Below are 8,677 nucleotides of genomic sequence, written 5' to 3'. Positions count from 1 at the left end.
CCCTGACAGGTATCCCTAATTAAATATACCACTCTTTAAGATAAGCCTAGATAAAGCTTCAAAATCCTTTCCAAAATAGCAAGTGGGTATAGATAATCTTATGGAATATGAAAAAAAAAATCCTAGAAATAATAAGCAAATTAAGCAAAGCTGTAGGACACAAAGCTCAATATACAAAAATCATCTCCATATTCTAGATACAAAATATTGGAATGAGCAATTAAAGATACCGTAGGCTTCCCCAGAATAACCCTACATGCTGTATATCCTAGTCTCTGCTTGGCATGATTTGTCTTTAATTTTTTTGTCTTTAATTGTCTTTAATTTTTTTTTAAAGATTTTATTTATTTATTTGACAGAGATCACAAGTAGGCAGAGAGGCAGGCAGAGAGAGAGAGAGAGAGAGAGAGAGAGACAGGGAAGCAGGCTCCCTGCTGAGCAGAGAGCCCGATGCAGAACTCAATCCCAGGACCCTGAGATCATGACCCGAGTCGAAGGCAATGGCTTAACCCACTGAGCCACCCAGGCGCCCGACCCAACTCTAATTTTAACCATTTTACAAATAGTATAGCTGTGTATCATTGTGGTTTAAACTTGCATTTCCCTAATGAGTAATGATGTTTTCCATCTTTTTATGTGTCTATCCATGTATCTTCTTTGATAAGTGTTTGTTGATGCTTAATCTTACCCATTTTTATTGGGTCTTTAGATAATTCTTTGTATATTCTGGATACCAGGTTTTCTTAATATATTTATGATATGTAAATATTTTCTCCTAAAATGTGGCTTACATTTTCATTTGCTTAAGACTGATTTTGAAATCAGAAGTTATTAATTTTTGGAGTCAAAGTTCTCAATTTCTTATTTAATATATTTTATATATCATGTTTTTGATGTCAAAATACAGATAATTTGGCCTCATCCAGTATCACGAAATGTTTTCCTATCTTTCCTTCCAGAAGTATTAATTTTAGATTTGTGATTTGTTTTTTGCTAAGTTTTGCACATGACGTGAGATATAGAATGTTAAATTTTTTTTTTTTTCATATGAGTGGCCACATTTTCCAGAACCATTTTTGATGACATTGTCTTTTCCCACAGAACGAACAATCTTTCAACTTTATCAAAACCCAGCTTGCCCATAGATTTACAGGTCTGTTTCTGAGTTCTGTCCTGTTCTAGTAATCAAAGTATCTTAATGCCAGTTGCATTCTACCTTGATTACTGTAACTTCTTTACATATGTACTAGTCAGTGCTTAATTGAATAGCTGAGGAAGACCCTGTAGAGTCCTCTGGAATTCTCTTCTCTGTGGCACTATGTCCTAAGACTTCTTGCCCCTTTGGCTTCCACATACTCTGAATTCCATCTTTGCAGCTCACTGAGCACAATGGACTCTGCTAGAGCTCTGCCTCCCTGCACTGCAACTTGTAAACTATCTCCAGGCATTGCGCTAAGGAAATTACATGGTTTCCCTCATTTGTTTCCTGCATCTCAGGGATCACTGTCTTTCGTTGCCTGATGTCTTGTAACTTGAGAGCCAAATTTTCATATATTGTTTTCAGTTTTTAGGTTGTTGCAAGAAGGAGGGTCAATCTAGTCCCTATTATTTCACGTTGGCCAGAAATGGAAGATTTTCATATTATTGGTTGTTGTTACATCAAATGAGTGCTTAACATGAAGATGCTTGTGAAGAGAAAGTAGGGACTTGAATAAATTAAAATAAAAGAATCTTCCATAGAGAAGGGAAGACGCAGGGCTAGGAATAAGTTTCTGCATTTAGGGAATAACAAGAAAGCTGGTGTTGCTGACACAGAGCCTATGAGGGGAGAGCCGTAATGGATAATTTTACAGATGGGAGAAAGAGATAGGTGACTTGGACCCTTTAAGAACATCGGATGGTTTTCTGATCATCCTACCAGATTATGGTTCTGATCAGAGGAATGACTGGATTGTTCATACATTTTTTAGAAGTCACCTGAGGTGCTGTTTAGGAATTAACTTTAGGAGGCCAGAGATTCATAAAATATAATAATCCAAATGAGAGAAGATAATGTAGTGCTAGTAGTGGTTAGATTCAGAACATACTTTATGATAATAACTACAAGAATTTTTAATGGTTCGGAAGCTAGGAATGAGGAAAACAGATAGCAACAGTGCTATTTACTCAGATGAAATTCAGTGGAGAAGGTATGTTCATGGCAGAGTAAAGTAAGAGTTTATTTTGGACATGCTCAATTTGAAATCACTGTTAGATATACAGGTGGATGGATATTCAGGGAGCCTTGTATAATCAAAGGACAGTCTTCTTCAAATGAATGTTATATTGTAGCAGTGAAAACTCACCTCATTCAACAAGCTCTGCAAGATCTGTCTCTGATTACCTCCTCTCTTTCTTAGCCATCTTATATTCTTAGAAGTTGACAATGAGATTTCATGTCCTGAAGCAGGACGCACTGTAACCCTCCACCATATTTGTTTTTGCTTTTCATGATGAGGTCCTTGGTACTTTCACTCTGTAAGACAAGTCCCATTTTGTTCAGATAGCCTTCTTGAAAAAAGAAGCTCTTTGAAGGAATTACATAGTCAGCATTACTCTTTCCAGATAATAAAAACTGTATAATCGGGGCGCCTGGGTGGCTCAGTATGTTAAGCATCTGCCCTCGGCTCAGGTCATGATCCCAGGTTCTAGGATCAAGCTCCACATCAGGCTCCCTGCTCAGCCAGGAGTCTGCTTCTACCTTTCCCTCTTCTGCTTCCCCTTGCTTATGCTCTGTCTCAAATAAATTAATAAAAACTTCAAACAGCAACAACAACCAAAAAAAAGGAAAATATACAACCACTTCCACCAAAGCCCAGGGTCTGAAATGAGGCTTTGTTATAATAAGGAGCACTTGATTTTCTTAAGGAAAATCAGTGGAATCCCAGAAACAAAGACATAAATAACCAGCATCACCTCTGTGCATGAGGTTTTACCATGTTATTTGGCTTTTATTTCTATGTAACTTTGAAACTGTAAAAATTGTATTCATCCTAAAAAAACTGAGCAATTCTGGATGGATTTCTTCTTACTACCTTTTTCTACTGTACTAGATACTTCATAAGTTGCAAATAAGAGCTTCGTAATGAAATGATATGAGAAGATTCTGGAAAATAGTAAGAAACAATTTTTTACTGCCCAGTGCAGATGACATATTTGATAATCAAATATTAATAATAGCAATAGTAATTATTACATACTTTTTAAAGATTTATTTGAAAGAGCTAGGGTGGGGAAGAGGGGCAGATGGAGAGGAAGAGCAAAGAGAGACTCTTAAGCAGACTCCCCACTGAGTGCAGAGCCCAATGCTGGGCTTGATCCCACACCCATGAGATCATGACCTGAGCCAAAATCAAGAGGCAGACAACTGACTGAGCCACCCAGGTGCCCCTAATTATTTCATTCGACCTTGTGGCATTTTGTGGATTTCTATCACATTTATAATAGCCATCAGATTTTATCATTCCAAAATAGATGGTCTCGTTTGCTGGGTATTCTAACCTTAAATCCTCTTACATTAAAAAAAAAAATATCCTAAACTAACAATGACTACCATGCATCGCTCAATGCATTTAAACTGAGGAAAAAAAGGAAACATTCACTCTTCAGAACCTGAAGCGGAATTCAGACTAGTTATGATCATTCCAGGCTAGACCTAAATAAGCTGTTAAGGAGTTAAAGATAGTTGTCATAAGATGAATTAGTTTGACATGATTTAGTGATGTGATGCGGGCATCCAGATGGCTCATGAAAATATTTTCTTTATTTATGTGGCCAGTGTTATGGAGCATAGCGTTAGTTTGTTATCTGAAGTGTCAGCCCTCCTAACTTGGACATTATTTTTCCTGATTATATTCCTCCACATCTGTACCCACTAATCACCATCATTCTTAGTCTTATGGTTTTCAATTCAATCCACGCTTGAAAAGAGTATGGGTGGTTTCAGTTCTTTTTCCCATTGTATATTTGTGGTGGGTGGGGTTGGCAGACAAATTTTTAAATTGCTTTGCCTATTGGTATCAAAAGGAGCTTATTTATCTACTAGTCTGACTAAAGAGCTTTTTATTCTATAGTTGAATTAAGGATACTTTGTTTTGCCTAAGTGAGTAGGACTTCACACAAAAAGCACAGAGATAAGATCAAAGAAAAAGAACTTTTAATACTGCTTCTCATTCCCCATAGATTTAATGATTTGAAAGGGATGAATCTCTCACCTTAAAGAAAATAAAGGATTAACAGCCTCTCACATTCCAGTATATTAAAATGATTTTAAATGCTGCTGCTAACAAAGGGACATTCTTCAGGAAGCGAATGCCTATAGACCGTGTAGGTTTATGCATTTTGCTCACTTTGACTCTCTCTACCTTGGGAAGATACCACAACACTATCTTGGGTCTAAAACAATTTGTGATGGCCATACACTTAGAGACCCTATTTATCTACCCTCAGTTTTAGGCTAGGCTTGGTCCTCCTTTAATCGGTTTCCTCTTGCTGAGTACAGAACTATGCATATGTGGTTAAGAGAGAAGCTGTAAAACATAACATTGTGATTACCTCCCAACATCCATTCACCCTTCGTAGTAACTGCCCTATGGAGAAGACGTCCATGTGCTATATTCACGACCAGTGAGGAATGAAGGAAAGTCACTGAGGTGGGAGTTAGTCTGAGCAAAGAAAGACCACAGGCAGAGACAATCCCACTCTTTTATCTGGATTCTGTTCTCTCTGAATATATTTCAATTAAGTACTGAGGTCATCTTACTATACAGGCTGAGGAAGAAAGATTAAAAGGAAGGAAGATTAAAATGTAGAAAGAATATGGATCTTTAAAAAATATATATTCATTTATTATTTTAGAGAGAGAATGTGGGGAGGAGGGGCAGAGGGAGAGCCTTGGGCAGACTCTGAGTCGAGCACGGAGCCCAATGTGGTGCTTGAGCTCATAACCCCGAGTTCATGACCTGAGCCGAAACCAAGAGTCAGACACTTAGTCAGCTGTACTACTCAGGTGGCCCAAGAATGCAGATTGTTAAAGATCCTGCTGATCCACTCATAACATCATTCTGGAACCCCATACCATTTCTGGTATTCGAGTTATGAGATGATACATTTCTTTATTGTTGTCTTGCATTTTGAAAGAGGATTATTCTTGATGGGGTTGAAAGAACCCTAACTGATATATCATGGCATTTCAGTGAATGACTGTGCCCATTATTAGGAGTCATTTCGTGATGAAGTCTGTGGCTTCTAGTATCTGTCTTAATAGAAAAAGCATCAGTAGAAGAGTAGGTTTTCTTTCTTCCTATTTATGAAGTGTTGTCAATCCCTAAAACTAATTCTTTAGGCGCCTGGGCCCCATGTAGCTTCTTTCAACAATAGCTATAGTTATATTCTTCTGAAAGTGAAAGTCTGAATCTTTAGATTTGAAATAAGGAAGTGCTATCAAATGGAACTTTTATCACATAATCTAAAGAATAATACCTAGTCTCACTTATTTCTGGTTTTGAAAATACCAGTCAGTATTTTAAAAAAAGGAAGTCATGACATTTTATTAATAGATTAGGTCTCTAAGAGTTATTGAATAAACTGAAAAATGACTGTGAAAAAGAGAATTGAGATCAGTCCCTTGGTGCCCAACACTTTCTGGATGTAGCTTCCCTCCTATCTGTCTGAGCTTTCTAGACCTCAGGGGAACTTGCTGAAAACCTACTTACCAAAATAGAAATTAGGACATTCTAATCATCCTCAGGATCAAAATGAAGTGGCAGTGCTTGGGGATTGCGAGGTTTATATAGTTTCAATTTTGGTTTCTAACTAACAGACCAGTTTGTTTTCTTTTGAATAGGTAAAATTATTGATAAAAATATAATTTAGCCTTTTTATAGGTTAACTTACTGCATTGCAAATAGCAATTTACTATCCTATATATCGCACTATGTGAGTCTTCTATTAACTTGAAATGTTATGTGGCACACACCAGACGATGCTCATCACAGTATAGTGTAGATCACTGTATCACTACATATGGTTCACCAGTGGAGTAAGAAAGCTGAGCTCTCATCATTTCTCTGTGTGATAAGGGGCAAGCCAGCTTCCATGAATGTCGTTTCTCTCATCTCAAAAGAAAGCTTTTGTAAGGATCATATATAATATTGTAGGGATAAAAAACATTTTCTAAGTTGTATACATAAAACAAGAGTTGTAACTCTGGCACACTGGCAGGTTTGGCTGAAATATAAGCAGCTTAAATTTAATGCATAAAACAAATAGGTTGTATATTTTATAAAATAGAGCACTGCCTATGAAATAAGCAAAATACAGTAATCAAAAGTGATGCTAAGGGGGTGACAGATTCAGTCTGAAGGGATGGCAGAGATTCATCAAGACCCGAATGCCTGAGTTGGATCTGGAAGTCTACTTTCACAGCTAACCTTTTCCCCAACCAGAGAATGGGATGCCCTGTATGGAAGCATGGTGAGAGCCAAGACTGTGTTATGTGCAAGGAGCAGCAAGTCAGAGGAGCCCAAATCTAGCAGCCCTAAAGGCTGAAGGTGGGGTGGTCAGGTTTAGTGCAGAGTGTGAGGAAGTGTGAATCTGAATGGGAGCAAACCAGAGGGCTCATTTACATGCTGGCAAGGGAGGTGGGCATACCCTGTAGGCCTGATTTATTACTGGAATACCAGAAGATTTTTGGAAGTTGTTAGTATTGTTGGTCTCATCCCAGACTTTCTGAATCAAAATTTTGGCTGGGGGGTGGAGTGGGTGGTGAGACTCAGAGCGATAGCTATACAACCCTGATATCAGTTAGGTTTCAGAACCACTGACCTGGATAAAAGAAAGCTACTAGGGGAATTTGAGTAGGAAAAATGACATAGGCAGATTTGCATTTTAAAAAATGACTCAATCAGCTATGCTGGGCATGGCAGGAGGGGAGTGGAACCTTGGGGACAGAATTCAGGGCAAGACAAAAACCTCCGAAACCAGATAAGAGGATTAAGAGCAGCAAAGCAGGTGGCAGGAGGGTGTTAAGTGGGCTGACAGAGGGGGATGGGAGTCCGAAGGAGATGAGGTCCATGGTGCAACAGCCTATGAGACAAGGAAGGCCAGTGGCCCAGAAGAAGAATGGCACATTTCCCTATGCAGCCCTGGAGCATTTTAAGGAAGACAGTGACATGATCCACTGCTTGGAAAGGGATTATGGCCTGACTGCAGGGAGTTTCATCAATGAACGGCACCTTAGCAAGTGTTTCCTTGATTTCGGCTGAGGTCATGATCTCCCAGTCCTGGGATCAAACCCTGAGTTGGGTTCCATGCTCATCACAGAGTCTGCGTGAGGATTATCTCTCACTCTCTCTCCCTCCGCCCCTCCCACTGCTCTCTCTCTGTCAAATAAATAAATTTTTTCAAAAAAAGAACTCCAGTTTCTAGAGCGTGTTATTAATGCATTCAGATTAATAAAGACAGGGAAAGAAGAAAAACAGTAAGGTCTGATTTATGGGAAAATATTAAAGAAAACCAAAGACAAATACCCCAGTGTAAGTAAAAGAAAGAAGGATCTCAATGCCAAAAAATAAGCCAGGTTTTCACTCAGGGAAAATGAATAATGTGCTATGATCATTGAATGTAGTCTAACACCAAGAACTCTGCTGTACGTGTCAGTAACTGGTTGCAGTTAACTGTAAACCTTTGGGTTTCTTTTCTTTTTTCTTTTTTCTTTTTTAATATTTTATTAATTTATTTGACTGAAAGAGAGAGAGATCCCAAATAGGCAGAGAGGCAGGCAGAGAATGAGGGGGAAGCAGGCTCTCTGTTGAGCAGAGAGCCCGATGCAGGGCTCTATCCCAGGACCCTGAGATCATGACCTGAGCTGAAGGCAGAGGCTTAACCCATTGAGCCACCCAGGTGCCCCTGGATTTCTTAAAAAAGTTCCAGGTTTAAGTATTCAGCATTGTGGTTATGTGCCCATCTCTGTGCCCTGTGTTTTTTGGGGGAATGTATTTATCATAATTCTAATCCCAACTCTGTTTCTAGTTTCATTCGGCCTTGTGTAAATCATTTAAATCTTGAGTTTATTAGAGTGCACAGAATTGGATTTGCAATTAGATAGACCTGTATTTTTTAAAAATTCCAGTGTAATTAACATACAGTGTTCTATTAGTTTCAGGTGGACAATGCAGTGATTTATCTGCTCTCTACATTACTCAGTGCTCCTCGTCATAGGTGCACTCCGAATCCCCTTCACCTATCCCCCCCCCCCCACATCCCTTCTGCTGACAACAACCAGTTTATTCTCTAGAGTCTGTTTTTTTACCAAAAATATGGAATGCTTCATGAATCTGCTTGTCATTCCTGTTCAGGGGCACGTTAATCTTCTCTGTATCTTCGCAATTTTATTATTTAGCACATGTGCTGCCCAAGTGAGCATGACAGATCTCTGTTTCTTTCCTAAGTTCTTCTGATGGATATTTGAATGTGTTTTATAAACCTTTGAACCCTAATTTCTGCTTCTATGTGTAAGGTCAATATGAGGGTCAAAGAAGCTAAATTTATATAATATACCAGAACAGTGCCAGGCACATAGTAGGCCCTCTATAAAAGCTGGTTGCCTTTTTCCAATTGCTTTTCCTCATTTTGAAAA

At 38.6% G+C, this 8,677-nt stretch overlaps 1 pseudogene; it reads right to left on the bottom strand.

Moving 5' to 3' along the window:
• Nucleotides 1-8,351: 8,351 nt before the first annotated feature.
• LOC132009447 (U6 spliceosomal RNA) lies at nucleotides 8,352-8,450 on the bottom strand (annotated as a pseudogene).
• Nucleotides 8,451-8,677: the final 227 nt, after the last annotated feature.

This window comes from Mustela nigripes, chromosome 1 (assembly GCF_022355385.1).
Source record: "Mustela nigripes isolate SB6536 chromosome 1, MUSNIG.SB6536, whole genome shotgun sequence".
In the NCBI taxonomy this organism is placed as follows: Eukaryota; Metazoa; Chordata; class Mammalia; order Carnivora; family Mustelidae; genus Mustela; species Mustela nigripes.
Note: the sequence above shows the minus strand (reverse complement) of the source record. Positions and strands in the feature narration are given on the sequence as shown.